This window comes from Salvelinus fontinalis, chromosome 4, assembly GCF_029448725.1.
Source record: "Salvelinus fontinalis isolate EN_2023a chromosome 4, ASM2944872v1, whole genome shotgun sequence".
Lineage (NCBI taxonomy): Eukaryota > Metazoa > Chordata > Actinopteri > Salmoniformes > Salmonidae > Salvelinus > Salvelinus fontinalis.
Genome location: NC_074668.1, coordinates 46,732,136 through 46,747,680, shown reverse-complemented (window position 1 = coordinate 46,747,680; position 15,545 = coordinate 46,732,136). Strand labels below are relative to the sequence as shown.

General features: G+C 41.6%; 1 protein-coding gene across 2 annotated transcripts in view; it reads left to right on the top strand.

Annotated features, from left to right (window-relative positions):
- Window positions 1-8,997: 8,997 nt before the first annotated feature.
- Window positions 8,998-15,545, top strand: part of nos1 (nitric oxide synthase 1 (neuronal)) — a 77,216-nt gene continuing 70,668 nt past the window's right edge. Inside the window, exon 1 of one of the 2 annotated variants that reach the window (XM_055920363.1) lies at window positions 8,998-9,216. The gene's annotated coding sequence lies outside the window, so the exon portion shown is untranslated. The remainder of the gene's footprint in view (window positions 9,217-15,545) is intronic. The other variant, XM_055920362.1, reaches the window with a different exon arrangement.

The window sequence follows — 15,545 nt, the reverse complement described above, 5'->3', positions numbered from 1 at the left end:
TGGAGTACACTGTCATTTATAGAAGGGTACAGATGTAGGATCTTCATTTGATCGATTTTCGATTTTCCTGCAATGGGGGGAAAGTTAAGTCTTGTGTATGAGGTTTAAAAAGGCTTCCGAAGTTTTTAATTTTCACTTAGAAATTTCAGACTTGATTTTCCCTTACGAAAAATGTATCAACCCCTACAAAAAATGTCCATTAATTATAATCCATACAATAATTCACATTTCCTGTTTCTACAGGATTCTTCTCCTGCTGTAACAAACTGCCTCAAATTAAGATCCTACATCTGTAGTATCCAATAAGCAATACTAAGATAAAAAAGGAAATGAATGAATCAGACAATATAGAAATACAATGTTGCAATCTTGCTAAATGTGTACAAATTAGTAACTTTAATTGAATTTAACATACAGTTCTGTAAGTTCTTCTTATATATTGTGTCACCTGTCCTCTGTATCTAATAGTGATGTTTCTTTCCTTGAAGCATCACAGATGTCAAATCCGGGGATGTAGGACATTAGTTTTACTAACAAGAGAGAGAGACAACTGATAATCGAGTCAAACAACAATATAATTAGCTCCAGACTTAAACACATTATCGATCTATTTCTTACTGAAAGTGTTTTCAAAGGCTTGAACCCAGTACCCTGCTACTGAATGACGGTGTCTGACACAAGGACCAGGATTTCTGAGACCCTCCTCCGACACAGTGCTGCCAGTGTAAGTCATGGCCTACAACTACTGAGATGGATGTTACACTGGCACAATATTGTACAGCTCTAACTTTATTCCCAAGTGCTTTGTATTATCTTCAGCATTGGAGACAATAGTAAGAGATGACTAGTGGATTAGAGTGAAGATATTACTGTGAAGATTCATGGTATTCATATTATGAAAATGTAACTCAGTCCCCTGAAATTTAACCAAGCACTTATATCTGGTGATATAATTCACAGTCACATATACACTACATTCCTGTGACCATTGCTCATTCTGTGACCATCATAATATCTTCAATAATCTCTCTTGCTTACGATACAAGCTGCTTAATAATATTTCAAGAGCTGATGAGGCTTGGGAGTAAATTGGTTTGAAAGTGACTGCCATTACAGTACGACTCAAACTTTGACACCAACACACACACAGTCCCAAGCTAGTCCCATGAATTTGTCAAGCACAATGTGGTTACATCAGGGTACCATTTGAGCCACACATCATAGTCTCTCTCTGAGCTTGGAGAGATTTCCTACTGCGGTTTATTTGGCCCCCGACGTCCTCTTCTCATTTGCGCAAGCAGACGTGGATGTAAAGAGCCTCACTATAAATGACAAGCCTGACCTTTTTGAATGAGGAAAGGTCCTCTGTAGCTGTGTTTCTAACAGCCAGAGAAGACATTCAGTACAATAGAACATAAAGGGCCACACAAGATACGGAATATTTTTTACTTTTTTTTATCTTTCAGGAATAAACATAGAGCGGAAACTTATATACCCAAACCCAATCATCAAGAGAGATTTTCGAAAATCCTTTACATTACACAACTATGCGTTACTGCATCATAAGAAGTTTGTCTCAACTAATTTAAAATTCCATAAATCTATGTTTTTCCTTTCTGACTCTGGTATATTAGGAATGACTTGACGACGCTAAAATCTGTCATTTAGTTTCATAAGAACGTGTAGATGTGTAAAATGTGCTTCCTATTTACACTCCCTGTGCCAGTTCAATCATAAATGATAAAAGACCTCAGAGTACTTATGGGGGGGGGGGGGGGGGGCATTGTGAAGTAATGCATTAGTCTACTTGTATTACGTCCTTAGTTTACCACAGTTTCGCCCCGAAGATCCTACACACTCTGATCCTCCCCAGCTTCCAATCCACACATTCAACGCTGTTCCTCTTCAGGCTACTGTTGTAAATGAGCATTCAACTTACTGTACCTGTACCTGTAAAAAGAAAAATAGGAAAATAAACTATGAGAGAACTATTTATTCAGATCCTCAGTATTCAGTCAATTTTGGAATGAAGCGTTCGGCTTTTGGCACCATTTGGCGTTTGGCACCATGCTGATTGAGCTTCTGGAAAGCAAACCAGCAGAGCTGAGACTAAGCGTTATGGTTTTAACATACAATGTGCCAGGGTAGGGGTGGGTTAAAAACGTCTCATATCTCCTGAAAGTCCTCGCTCTCTGGCCTCCCACCAGCTCCCTTGGGCAACGAGAGAGAGACACACGACTCAGGGAGGCACATTATCATCCACCTAACAGCCTGTTGAGAGGCCCCCTCCATATTGACGTGCCCTTGAACCCACGATGCAGCCGTTACCCTCAAGCCTCCACAGCCCTGCGCTGCGGTACACTGGGGTCCTCCACCTAACACAGTGGCTTAGTCGACAGAGTGCCAACAATGTTCCGAAGGCCCAGAGACCTTGACTAAAGAAAATAACAGACATTCGAAGTAAGAGTTGTAGAGGTGCCTTTGACCCCTCTCTCTCAGTCTCTGTCTCTGTCTCTGTCTCTGTCTCTGTCTCTGTCTCTGTCTCTGTCTCTGTCTCTCTCTTTGTCTCTTTGTCTCTTTGTCTCTGTCTCTGTTTCTGTCTCTCTCTCTCTCTCTCTAGTCTGTAGTTCTTCAAATGATTTGACACTCTGTTCAGTGAGAACAGTCAATTTGTTTCAGGAAACCTCAAGGCCATGCAGAAGAGAAGGGTGGGAGGAAGTCTTTCTTGAAAGTGTGAGGCGCTGTGTGGAGCGACTTGTTTCTCTTGCTCTGTGGTGTCCTTTGGTTGCCTGGCTACCCAAACGACTTACTCCTATCCAATGAGTCTGGATAGGAATCCCTCCCAGACGATTTCTAGAACGTAAACACATTCGAAACTTTCTGATTTGTCCAAGAAACTTTGGCCAGAGCCAAAACACACATGGGTTGGCTTTGATACTCTGATTGGTTAGAGGTGATCCAAAAGCTGATGACTTTGTTTTGTACAACACCCCTCATTTTGATGTCACCACCAACAACATCAACGATGGCAGTCTCAGACTGAAGTATGTAGTGAACATAGAGCAGCAAAAGAATTCCGTTTGAGTCGTCAGGCAACCGCCACAGTCCCACAGTGCATTACCCACAGGCTAAACGGATGGAATGCAACCCTCATGTTTCGTATAATTTCAAATAAAATGATTTCCTACACTAACCAGTGGGAGGATGATGATATCAGCTTGCATACATAAAGACCCTTCTATGTGTTATCACCACTCTGCCTACCCTTTGGAATTATACTGCATTTCATCACACTTTAAATGCCAACTTTTGAGGCCCTTAACCCTACTGAAGAAGTGATAGTGTGCTTTTCATTGCTTTTCCTCATTGCCCTGTAGTTGACTGTTGGAGAGTGTTGAAAATGTTGATACATCCAGGGTGTAAAATTCCTTATTACTTTGTAGCCCACACATCAACAAAAATCCTTTAGGGGACTGTAAGGGAATCCTAAGGGGACCATAGTTGGAACTATGAATAACAATAGTTCCAATGAAGTTAGAGTTCTGAGAAGAAAAAAAAATATGCTGGTTCGTTGAAATGGTCGAAGCTATTGACCAAACCGGCTGCGTTGCGTGTGCGAGTGTTGCCATTTTTTTTTAAAGTACATGTTATTCAATAATTTCATCCAAACTGCTCGAGGGTGTCTGTGTAGCCATGCGCTCAAATAGAACTTGGTTCTATTTTAGACGCTTGATGCGCTCCAAGTCCCGCCTCTCCCATCTACTCATTGGTTGTTACATGCATATACCTATACCAACGTGGGTGATTGAAAGATGAATAAGGTCCAAACTCCAGTCCAGTTGGTGGCGTTAATGCACTTTAAAGTTGGTTGCTAAATGCCATATACAATTCACAGAAGAAGAAGGATGAAGGAGGAGAGATGAATCAAAGAAAACTAAAAACTGACTAGATTTTCCCTTTTTATCTGTGGATTAATTGTCGTATTAATTACTGTGGATTAATTGAGTAGAGAACACACAATGGGTCAAAATTCTACATAAGATCCAGCTAAAAAAAGGACCATAAGCATTTCATGTAAAATAACAACCCAATGTTTATCTCCCAGGACAAATTAACTAGCAACAGCAAGCTATCTAAATGTCCATGAATCTTTCTTGTGTGTTTCGACCTGTCCCCAAATTAATATAGTTGGTTCACAGTTGGTTTTGGTATTTTAACCTACGTTTCATGAACGCATCTGGTGGGGATAGACAAAATCAACATGGCGCTCACAGACACACGTGTGGAGACGTATTTTTGGAACCATGTAAGGCCATGGAGACTTGGTATAAGGTGCTTTTTGAAAAGGGTAGTCTATGACTGGCAGAGAAAACAAGGGGGATAGAAAACCAAAGATCTATAAAGATGAATTGTGGGGCTTACTTTTCCCGTCAAGGCACTCTGTGGTTATAGTTCTAACATACTAAACCTCTGCAGGGTTGTTATTCTTTCTTCTCTTAAGCAAGATGATGATCAAGTAATCAAAAGCTACCTCAAACCGATGTAAACACAATCCAATGGATTCCAATTACCTGACACGGCCAATAATAGCATTCATCCATCAAACGACATACACAATCCAAACACAGTGAGAAAGAAATGTCTTGTGGTGTAACTGGCAATAACGAGAAGGATCCTACAGAGATACCTTCACCAAAAACACATCATGAAAAAGTTGCCATAGTAACCAATTTTTTTTTTTAAACTTCAAGCGATGTCATGGATATCACACCTGACCAATTAAGTGAGCTCTATACATAGTTTGACATTGAGTCAAATGATGAGAACAAGGAAGTGAGAAAGGAACAAAGTATGTGTCATGCCTTCCTTATATTGAGTTGCACCCCCTTTTGCCCTCAGAACAGCCTCAATTTGTTGAGCGTGCCAAAAGCATTCCACAGGGATGTTGGCTCCAATGCTTCCAACAGTTCTATCAAGTTGGCTAGATGTCCTTTGGGCGGTGTACCATTCTTGATACACACGTGAAACTGTTGAGCGGAGAAAAAAAGTTCTTGACACACTCAAACAGGTGCTCCTGGCACCTACTATCATACCCAATTCAAAGGCACTTAAATATTTTGTCTTGTTCATTCACCCTTAGAATGCCACATATACACAATCCATGTCTCAAGGCTTAAAAATCCTTCTTTAAACTGTCTCGTCCCCTTCATCTTCACTGATTGTAGTGGATTTAACAGGTGACATCAATAAGGGATTACAACTTTCACCTGGTCAGTCTAGGTCATGGAAAGAGCAGGTGTTCCTATTGTTTTGTACACTCAGTTTAAGTATCATATATGTCAATAACCCATGCATGGAATGCGTAAATCTGGATGAAGTCATCATGTTTCATCATGTGACTCAACCCTTCCTCCAAAAATGACCCCCTTGTCATCATTACACACTTTCTGCACACACCTATGAACGTACACACACACACACACACACACAATCTCTCTCTCTCACATTCTCTCTCTCTGTCAACACTCTTGTCAATATTCCAAAGACATCCATGGCTTGGCTGCCAAAAAGGAGGGTGGCAGGGGTGAATAGGGTGAGTATAAAAAGTAACAGATGTAATTTTAGTTTGACTGGTGAGTTGGTGAGTCTTAACTCTAGTGATGTGATATGAGGCCCAGCAGCCGGGCGGCTGGTGGGGCTAAGCAGGGGCTTTGCACAGTGATCCGCTGTGCGTGGCTTTATTGGAGGGCAGATGGTACCACTCAAGCAAGAAGTGATTGACATAATGACATGGCCGGGGAAGCAGGCTGAGTGTGTCAGGCACAGGAGGCTGCTGAGGGGAGGACGACTCATAATAATGGCTGGAATGGAGTGAATGGAAGGAGTTCGATACCATTCCCTTTATTCTGTTCCAGCCATTACTATGAGCTGTCCTCCCCAATTAAGGTGCCACCAACCTCCTGTGGTGTCAGGGTGTGTGTTTGAGTATCAGTATGTTTGTGTGTGAGAGTGTTATGTCTTTCACTGCAGCACAGAAATGTACCAGATTTATAAGCTAGGTTTCCATCCAATTGGCGACAGATTTCCATGCAAGTATTATACAATCTGCATAAAAACAATAATGCACATTTTTCCACCAGAGATGTGTTTCCATCAAATTGACCTGTTTCGGATTAAAGGCTGTGCGTGATGATGTAGTGCACATACATTTTACAGTTAAATTCCCAGGTACCAAATAAAGAATACAAGTTAAATGGGTTTCCATCACTTTTTCAACTCTACTGATGGTTTTGTCAGCAAACAAAAAATGGTTACAGTATATTGTGAATGTGCCCACTCTGGTCTTGGCACATGTGTTCTAGCCAACAGCTCGCAGATACAGTGCGGGTAGGATAGCCTACATCAGGGTTTCCCAAACTCGGTCCTCGGGATCCCAAGGAGTGCATGTTTTGGTTTTTGCCCTAACACTACACACCTGATTCAAATTATCAAAGCTTGATGATTAGTTGATTATTTTTATCAGCTGTGTAGTGCTAGGGCACAAAACTAAACGTGCACCTCTTGGGGTCCTGAGGACCGAGTTTGGGAAACCCTGGCATGAAATTTTTATAGACAAAAGAGAAAGATAATTGTTATTTGTCAAGAGGCAGCCAAGCATCGATCATCATGTCTCCAGAATAAATCCCTTGATATTTATTGGAAAGGAGCATCAATCACTGCGTGCACCACGGGAGGTTGCTGAGGGGAGGACGGCTCATAATAATGGCTGGAACAACGCAAATGGAATGGCATCAAACACGTATTTGTCTGAAGTATTTGACACCATTCCACTAATTCTGCTCCAGCCATTACTATGTACCTGTCCTCCTGTGGCGTGCACGTTCACCACCTTGTGAAGTTCATCATAGTTCATCATAGTTCATCACTTATTTCATCTGTAGCCTAATAAACTGCATTCTTTCCCGAGTCGCAGTGGAAGGACCACACAACATACCACAACATACCTTAACCCAGCAGCCAGTCGCACCGCAATGTGTCAGAGGAAACACTGTTCAACTGATGACCGGATTCAGCCTGCAGGGGCACGGCCTGCCAAAAGGAGTCGCTAGAGCGCAATGAGCCAAGTAAAGCCCCCCCGGCCAAACCCTCTCCTAACCAGGACGATGCTGGGCTAATTGTGCGCCACCCTATGGGATTCCGGTCACTGCCGGTTTTGACACAGCCTGAGATCAAACCCGGGTCTGTAGTGACGCCTCAAGCTCGCAGTGCCTTAGACTGCTGCGCCATACAGGAGGCCTGCATAATTAATTTTACAGACGCAAAAAGATCCCACCTTGTCTAGCATATTTTGTTTCGTCAACATTCGGAAAGTTTACCGACAAATTTGCTGTTTCCATCAGGCCTGTCATGACGTTTTTTTTATCTGACAGCTAGGAAGTGGGAAGCAAGTTGGGTCAAAAGGCCAATGCTGATTAGCAGGCAGTAATGCATACAGCATCCTTTGTCCCATATGCTTTGCTAGTCAGTGTGGACAGCAGTGACCTTAACATTTGAGTAATGTAGAAAATGCTCTTATTCAAAGCGACTTACATGGTGAGTACAAACATTTTCATACTAGTCCCTTGTGGAATTAAACCCACAGCCCAGGCTTTGCAAGTACCATGCTTTGCCAACTGAGCCACACAGGACACTCTCTAGCTGTGGTTGCACCAACCCAATGCTTTTAACTGTGAGGGGGAGTGAATGAGTGGACACTTCTGGGTGAAGGGAAAGGAACTGAAATGTAATCATGGTCTCTTACCATTAAATACCAGGGTTGACATCCTTGAACACTGACAGCTGGGTATTCCTGGAGAGTAACTGCCTGAGAATTTAAAAAAAACTATACCTCCGTCACAAAATATGATTGGAGTTCAATGTCAAGGAACTCCATGACTGGTGATATCTGTACCATTATCTAACGTGAAGGTGACGTGCACCTTCACGTCACCTTTTCAAACACAGGATTTCCTCTTTAATTGGTTACTATATCTGTGAGGTCAAAATGGCCTCTCCTCTACCTGGGCAGATAACAACATTGGACAGGGCAAAATCATTGGAGAGCCAACTGAGGCAGTTTATATACAAACGGATTCAATTTATAAATTCATCAGATACTCTTATCCAGAGCAACTTTTGTAAGTATAGCCTTTTTCTTTAGTTACTCTACTCCAATGTGAAGTGATGGCTAAGGGCATTATTTAGCCTATTCCAAGGAGATCCTTCAATGGGCTATTGTTGGAAATAAAGGTTAAGTTTGTGTCACATAAGGAAAAAGCAGGGTTGTGGTGTGTGTGTGTGTTTGACATTGGCAATGACATCACTTATCTGTGCAAGGAATTTTGAACATTTGCCACATTCAAAACAACTGGGAACCCGAATATCTCTGAATTCCAACTTCAGTGCATTCAAGACAACTGAGAACTCTGAAAAAACGAGCTCTGACTGGGAAAAAAAAATAGTTTTTGAAAATGTCATCCAAATCAGAATTCCAAGTCATGACGTCATGATTTGACCTCGTTTTTTTCTGAGTGCCCAGTTGTCATGAAGGCACCAATAGTGCATACAAGTGTCCCACTGGCTAAAAGTAGTTATTAAATGCAGTAAACCTATAGTATTGATCAATCATTTAAATTAATGTGACACATGCAATCAAATGTAGTCTAAAATAATTTCACAAATTGATATCAAGGGCATGGGCCACACAATTGGCAGAATTGCTATTTTGGTGCCATTAGGCAATCTGCTTATATTGCCTACACACAAGTCATGTTTTGAAGTTTAAAATAGAGTAAATAACATGTGGGTAAATACAAATATTGGCAATAACATTTGCAATGGGTGGGACGTGTGTACTCAGAAGGGAATACTGTAGTTTGGTGATTACAGAAGTGGAAACTACACCGACCAGGGTATAAATTCCCGCGCACGACCCAATCTGCGCTCGTCACAGTGTCTCTCGTGCTCCATATTTATACGGCACCCTGGCGCGCAGAGAAGCACAGGCATGCCGCGACTCTAATGAGACAACGCACACAAGTGGGACTTGAGGAGCTCGAGCGAAGCGAACAACCTGTGTGTGCAGTTTCCGAGGACAACGAATACGCACGAGAGGAGTTCATCTGTCACTTGTATTTGCAACAGTTCGTTGTGCAAGTGAACTTGTTGTTCTCAGAGGTGAGTTTCTTGAATTATTCAAACATAACGCACCATACAGAAAATTACGCATTTTATGGCTGTTTAGTGCTGTTGATAATGCATCACTATCGTTGCTGTTTCACACATTATATACTGTCAAATCGAATGTAACAACTGCTCAATCTTACTGTTGATTTGTCGGTTAATGGCTTTCCAAAAATAGTGGATAGCCATTACTTTGACAATATTTACTTTGAACTGTGGCACCAGTTAAATCCAATAATAAACTGTCTGCCAAAGTCTCACCTTGATTAAATGATCACACATGTGCCTTTTTTAAAAAGTGCATTAAGAACATCTGAACATACATGGAAGGATGAGAAATTACGGTTTAAAGGGGCAATCGGCAGTAGCTACATACATTTTTAGACTTTTAAATGATACTGTATAGCCATTGATTCTTGACGAATATAACTTATATGTGCCTTGTGAGCTTAGTTCAACTGTTGTACCGCATCAACACCAAAAATATAAGCTTGTTTTTCTCCTTTGTTTGTAAACAATGTACATGTAAAAAAATATATATATATGTTTTATAGCAGGGGTATTCAACTCTTACCCTACAAGGTCTGGAGACTGCTGGTCTTCTGTTCTACCTGCACCCACCTGGTGTTCCAGGTCTAAATCAGTCCCTGGTTTAATGTAGTCCCTGATTTAGAGGGCAACAATGAAAAAAAACGCAGTGGATCTGGCTTTCGGTTCCAGAGTTGCTGTATAGCCTCAAAACAATGTAACACTATAATTTTGATATCATGAATGTTTAGTCCTTGTATCCACAGCTCTGTCCATGAGTTTGAGTGGTTACATTTCTCCAGCCCATCCCTCAGCTTTTTACCAAACTAGTGGTGGGGTACTTCTTTCTAATTGTTCGAACTGCAGATTGCCGCTTTAAAGATGCAAGCGCTGACTACTTCTCACCCTGTTCTCTGAACTCCCACAATTCGAAAATTCTGATTACAACAATTGAGCGTGACCTGTTGTTTTTATTTTAATTGAACGTTTTTTAACTAGTTAAGTCACTTAAGAACAAATTCTTATTTACAATTATGGCCTACACCGGTCAAACCCGGATGACGCTGAGCCCGCCCCATGGGACTCCCAATCACGGCGGGTTGTGGCACAGCCTGGACATGCTTTTATCCCCTGACCTCTGCGAACAGTTTTTACGATTCTTCACAGAAAAGTACACAAATATTAGATCCCAGACTAACAGTGGCCGGCACCATACCATCATTTCTGGTCAGGGGGCACTTGAGGCAACTAAGACTACTGCTTCCTTTTACTCAAATATCCTTTGAGTTTCTCCTTGATAGTGTAGCTCCCATAAAGACCTCCTGCCTCTTGGAAGTGATCCATTCGAGATGACTAACAGAGGTTATGCCTACAGTTGTCCCCAACATTCTATTGTAAATAGCTCCCTGACTTTAACTGCGGTGATTCAACCTCTCCTTAAAAATCCCAATCTAGACCCCTCCTCACTGAGTAATTATAGACCCATCTCCAAATGGATTTTTTTTATTTTTTTTTCATCCAAGATTTTACACAAAAAGTTGTTTTTTCTAGCAATATGTGGCTTATTTGAAAATGAACAACTTCCAGTCTGGCTTCCGCTCACTTCAAAGCAAGAACGCTGCTTTCGTGAAAGTCAGTAATGATCTTCTGTTGTCTGTCGGTGAATGCTCTATTTGAGTTATTTTGATCTCAGTGCCGCATTTGATACTCTTGATCTGAACATCTTTGTTGACCGGCTGGAGAGGTGAGTGGGAATCTCCAGCATTGCCCTCGACTGGCTCAGGTCATATCTGTGGCAGACGTCTCTCAGTAAGCATGGGTGGTTCAGTAGGGTCCCCAGCACCTATTCACTATGGTGTCTCTCAGGGGTCAGTCTGGGCCTCATCCTTTTTTTATCTGTCATGCTTCCCACGGTGACATCATCCGCAATCATAACATTCAGTGCACTGCAATGCGGATGACACACGGCTTTATTAACCAATCAGACCCAGAGACCAAGCTTGTGTAAATACCCTTCACAAGTGTCTTGCTGACACCAAATGTTGTATGACTGACAATTTTTCTACAGTTCAATGATAAGAAATCAAAGGTTGTTTTATTGACCCCCCCCCCCCCCCCCCATTTTGCTAGAACGCAGATTGTAAATAACCTTGGTCATTTGTCCACTAATGTAAAGCCTATGGCCAGAAACCTTGACCGTGACCTAAACCTCAAACAGCATGTAAAGACGGTTGTCCAGTCCTGCTTCTGTATAATCTAATAAATATAGCTAAAGTCAAGTCTTATTTCAGTCACTGATCTGGAAAAAGTTATAAACTCAGCAAAAAAAGAAACGTCCTCTCACTGTTACCTGCGTTTATTTTCAGCAAACTTAACATGTGTAAATATTTGTATGAACATAACAAGGTTCAACAACTGAGACATAAACTGGACAAGTTCCTAAGACATGTGACTAACAGAAATGGAATAACGTGTCCCTGAACAAAGGGGGGGTCAAAATCAATAGTAACAGTCAGTATCTGGTGTGGCCACCAGCTGCATTAAGTACTGCAGTGCATCTCCTCCTCATGGACTGCACCAGATTTGCCAGTTCTTGCTGTGAGATGTTACTCCACTCTTCCGCCAAGGCACCTGCAAGTTCCCGGACATTTCTGGGGGAATGGCCCTAGCCCTCAATCTCCGATCCAACAGTTCCCAGACATGCTCAATGGGATTGAGATCCGGGCTCTTCGCTGGCCATGACAGAACACTGACGCACGCACAGAACGAGCAGAACGAGCAGTATGGTCGGTGGCATTGTCATGCTGGAGGGTCATGTCAGGATGAGCCTGCAAGAAGGGTACCACATGAGGGAGGAGGATGTCTTCCCTGTAATGCACAGCGTTGAGATTGCCTGCAATGACAACAGGCCCAGACCATGATGGACCCTCCACCTCCAAATCAATACCGCTCCAGAGTACAGGCCTCGGTGTAACGCTCATTCCTTTGACAATAAACGCAAATCCGACCATCACCCCTGGTGAGACAAAACTGCGACTCGTCAGTGAAGAGTACTTTTTGTCAGTCCTGTCTGGTCCAGCGACGGTGGGTTTGTGCCCATAGGTGACGTTGTTGCCGGTGATGTCTGGTGAGTACCTGCTATACAACAAGCCTACAAGCCCTCAGTCCAGCCTCTCTCAGCCCATTGCGGACAGTCTGAGCACTGATGGAGGGATTGTGCGTTCCTGTCCCGCAGGTGTGATGTTCGGATGCACATATCCTGTGCAGGTGTTGTTACACGTGGTCTGCCACTGCGAGAACGATCAGCTGTCCTTCCTGTAGCGCTGTCTTAGGCGTCTCACAGTACGGACATTGCAATGTATTTCCCTGGCAACATCTGCAGTCCTCATGCCTCCTTGCAGCATGCCTAAGGCACGTTTAAGCAGATGAGCAGGGACCCTGGGCATCATTCTTTTGGTGTTTTTCAGAGTCAGTAGAAAGGCCTCTTTAGTGTCCTAAGTTTTCATAACTGTGACCTTAATTGCCTACCGTCTGTAAGCTGTTAGAGTCTTAACGACAGTTCCACAGGTGCATGTTCATTAATTGTTTATGGTTCATTGAACAAGCATGGGAAACCGTGTTTAAACCCTTTACAATGAAGATATGTGAAGTTATTTGGATTTTTATAAATTATCTTTGGGGTCCTGAAAAAGAGACGTTTCTTTTTTTGCTGAGTTTATATACATGTGTGGTTTGGATAAAGTGCACTAGTCCCTTGCCATGCATAGTTATCCTCCATTTTAGGTGTGCCTGACCTTAAATGTTTGCTACCAAGTTGATTGCTTAGGTTGAAGCCAGGCGTGGTGAGTTGGGTAATTAGCTCGCAGCTCACCCAAGCTTTGTTTCTGAGTACTATCTCTAATCATGTTCTACTTAATGCAGCTCTGTCTTTTAAACTATAGTGTACTGGACTAAATATGGTTATTTAAAGTAATGAATGTGTTTTACTTAAATCACGTTTTTCCATAGGATTGCCTGGTCTATTTAACAACGTAAAATTTGGCTAATTAAATGTACATTCTCATTGGTGAATCATTATGGGCATGTTTTAGGTGCTACGATATTTATATATATATATATATTTTAACTACATGCTGTTCTTTTCTCTCAACTCGGGGTTGAGCCCAATTTTACAATGTTTGCTGCATCCTTTATGTACTTGCAGTTGATTTTAGATGTCCTGATAGACTTTAGTCCCAGTGAGGGGGAGAGTTAGGCTCTGTTTAGAGTTGAAAGAGGGGCAATCGCTAGTTATGCTGTTTAGCATCCTACTCTTACCTGCAGTAGAAACCCTATTGAGGGGCTGAGGTTAGACTCTCGTCCGTCATTTTTGTATCCTGGATGTTACTGCTAGAGACAACTGTTTGTCAAGTCACGTCATGTTTGCTGAAGTCTACAATAAATCAAGTTCTATTGCATCTAGTACTTTTCATCTATAATAAATCAAGTACTATTTTTCTACAACCATGGGTCTTCCTCATTCCCACCAATCACCTCCCTTGGATACCCAAGGTCCGCTTTGATACACATGCAAAGCTTTGTTTTTTAAAATCAGAAAACAGATGTGTGTTTCACAACTAGAGCAATAGGAAGATGCACTTGCTGCATAAAACTAACAAACATTAGGTTGCATGGCCTATATACACCATAGCCTTGTGCCCTCAAACTCAACTCTGGAACTCAAAGCCAGTTCCAGTGTATTTTTATTCATTGTTCCCCTCTAATCAGAGACACCAGGTGTGTGCAGTTAATTATCAAAGAGCACTGAAAACCAGCAGGCTCTGGACCTCGTAGGGTTGAGTACCTCTGCCTAGGGTATGTACAGTGCCTTTGGGAAGTATTCAGACCCCTGGACTTTTTCCACATTTTGTTACGTTGCAGCCTTATAAAATGTATTTTCTCCTCAATCTACACACAATGCCAGGGCAAAACCAGATTTTTTGAAATTCTTGCTTATTTATTAAAAATAAATTTGAAATCACATTTACATAAGCATTCAGACCCTTTACACAGTACTTTGTTGAAGCACCTTTGGCAGTGATTACAGCATAGTCTTCTTGGGTATGACGCTACAAGCTTGGCACACCTGTATTTGGGAATGTGATCGAGGAGAAGTAGGAAGATCAGGGATTGCCATGAAGGGTTGCCATAGTGTCCGGGGGAATATGAACTGAGCAGTCGAACGAGTTGAGTGCTCTTTGGTTTCCCCAATGGGCAGGATATTAAAAAAAATGAAAAGAACCAAACTTCAAATAATTCCAGTAGACTAACACTGATCTTTCTGGTTCTTCCACTTTGTCTAAGCGATAGATGGACAATGCCTGGCATTTCTGCGTGTGAACAGCTAACTTACATTTTTGGGAAAGTGATCGTAATTTAAGAAACATTTAACACTAAATTTATGATTCCGTTGGTTATAGTTACACAAACAGTATATAATCGTCAAAATATTTAAATGTAAAAATAAAAATGGTTACCTGAAGCTAGAGAACCCTGAACGAAATTGTAATACACTAAGGGATAATGAGCGACGTCCATGGTGCTGGATTGGTTATATGCCATAGGGAGCTGTCCTTGGTGCTCTCATTATTATTTATTTATTGATACTTTACCACCCACAAGGACATGTCACCTCACCGCAATCAAGTGTTGCCCATGTTATGAATTCTGCTGGATTGCCAACATTGAAATGATATTAAGAAACTATAGACATGGTCATATTGTGTGGGTTATTGAAGTCATATAAACGTAGCCAATTGGAACATTTTGAAAAGCATTTAAAAAATAAGAGAGAAGTGTGTTGAACACTGCTAACTATGTATACTATGTTTTGAAAGTTGTTTGTAACCCAGCCCATCTGCCGTGTAACGTTGTCTGCTGTCTCACTCAGCTCATTTTGCTGTTTTTACGAGGGTATCGATATAAACAAGATGAGTCATCTTGCATTGAAGCCTTTATCTTACTCACTATTTCTAAATAGATAAGAAAATAAATCGGTGTTATTATATCAAACTGATCACGACTATAGCCTACATTACCAAGGTTTGATGTTTTTTTTTTGTGACAAACTGTCTAAAGCACTTTCCACTGCTCAAACACAACAACCTTACAGCTAAGAACTTAACAGTCAATCAGAAACTGAAAGACTGTGTATGTTACAACACATCCAGAAGAGCAGAGGGAGAGAAATCGAATAGGTAGAAGTTCACTACTGATCCAGAATAAGATCATTAGTTCAATAATACCGCTACAAGTCA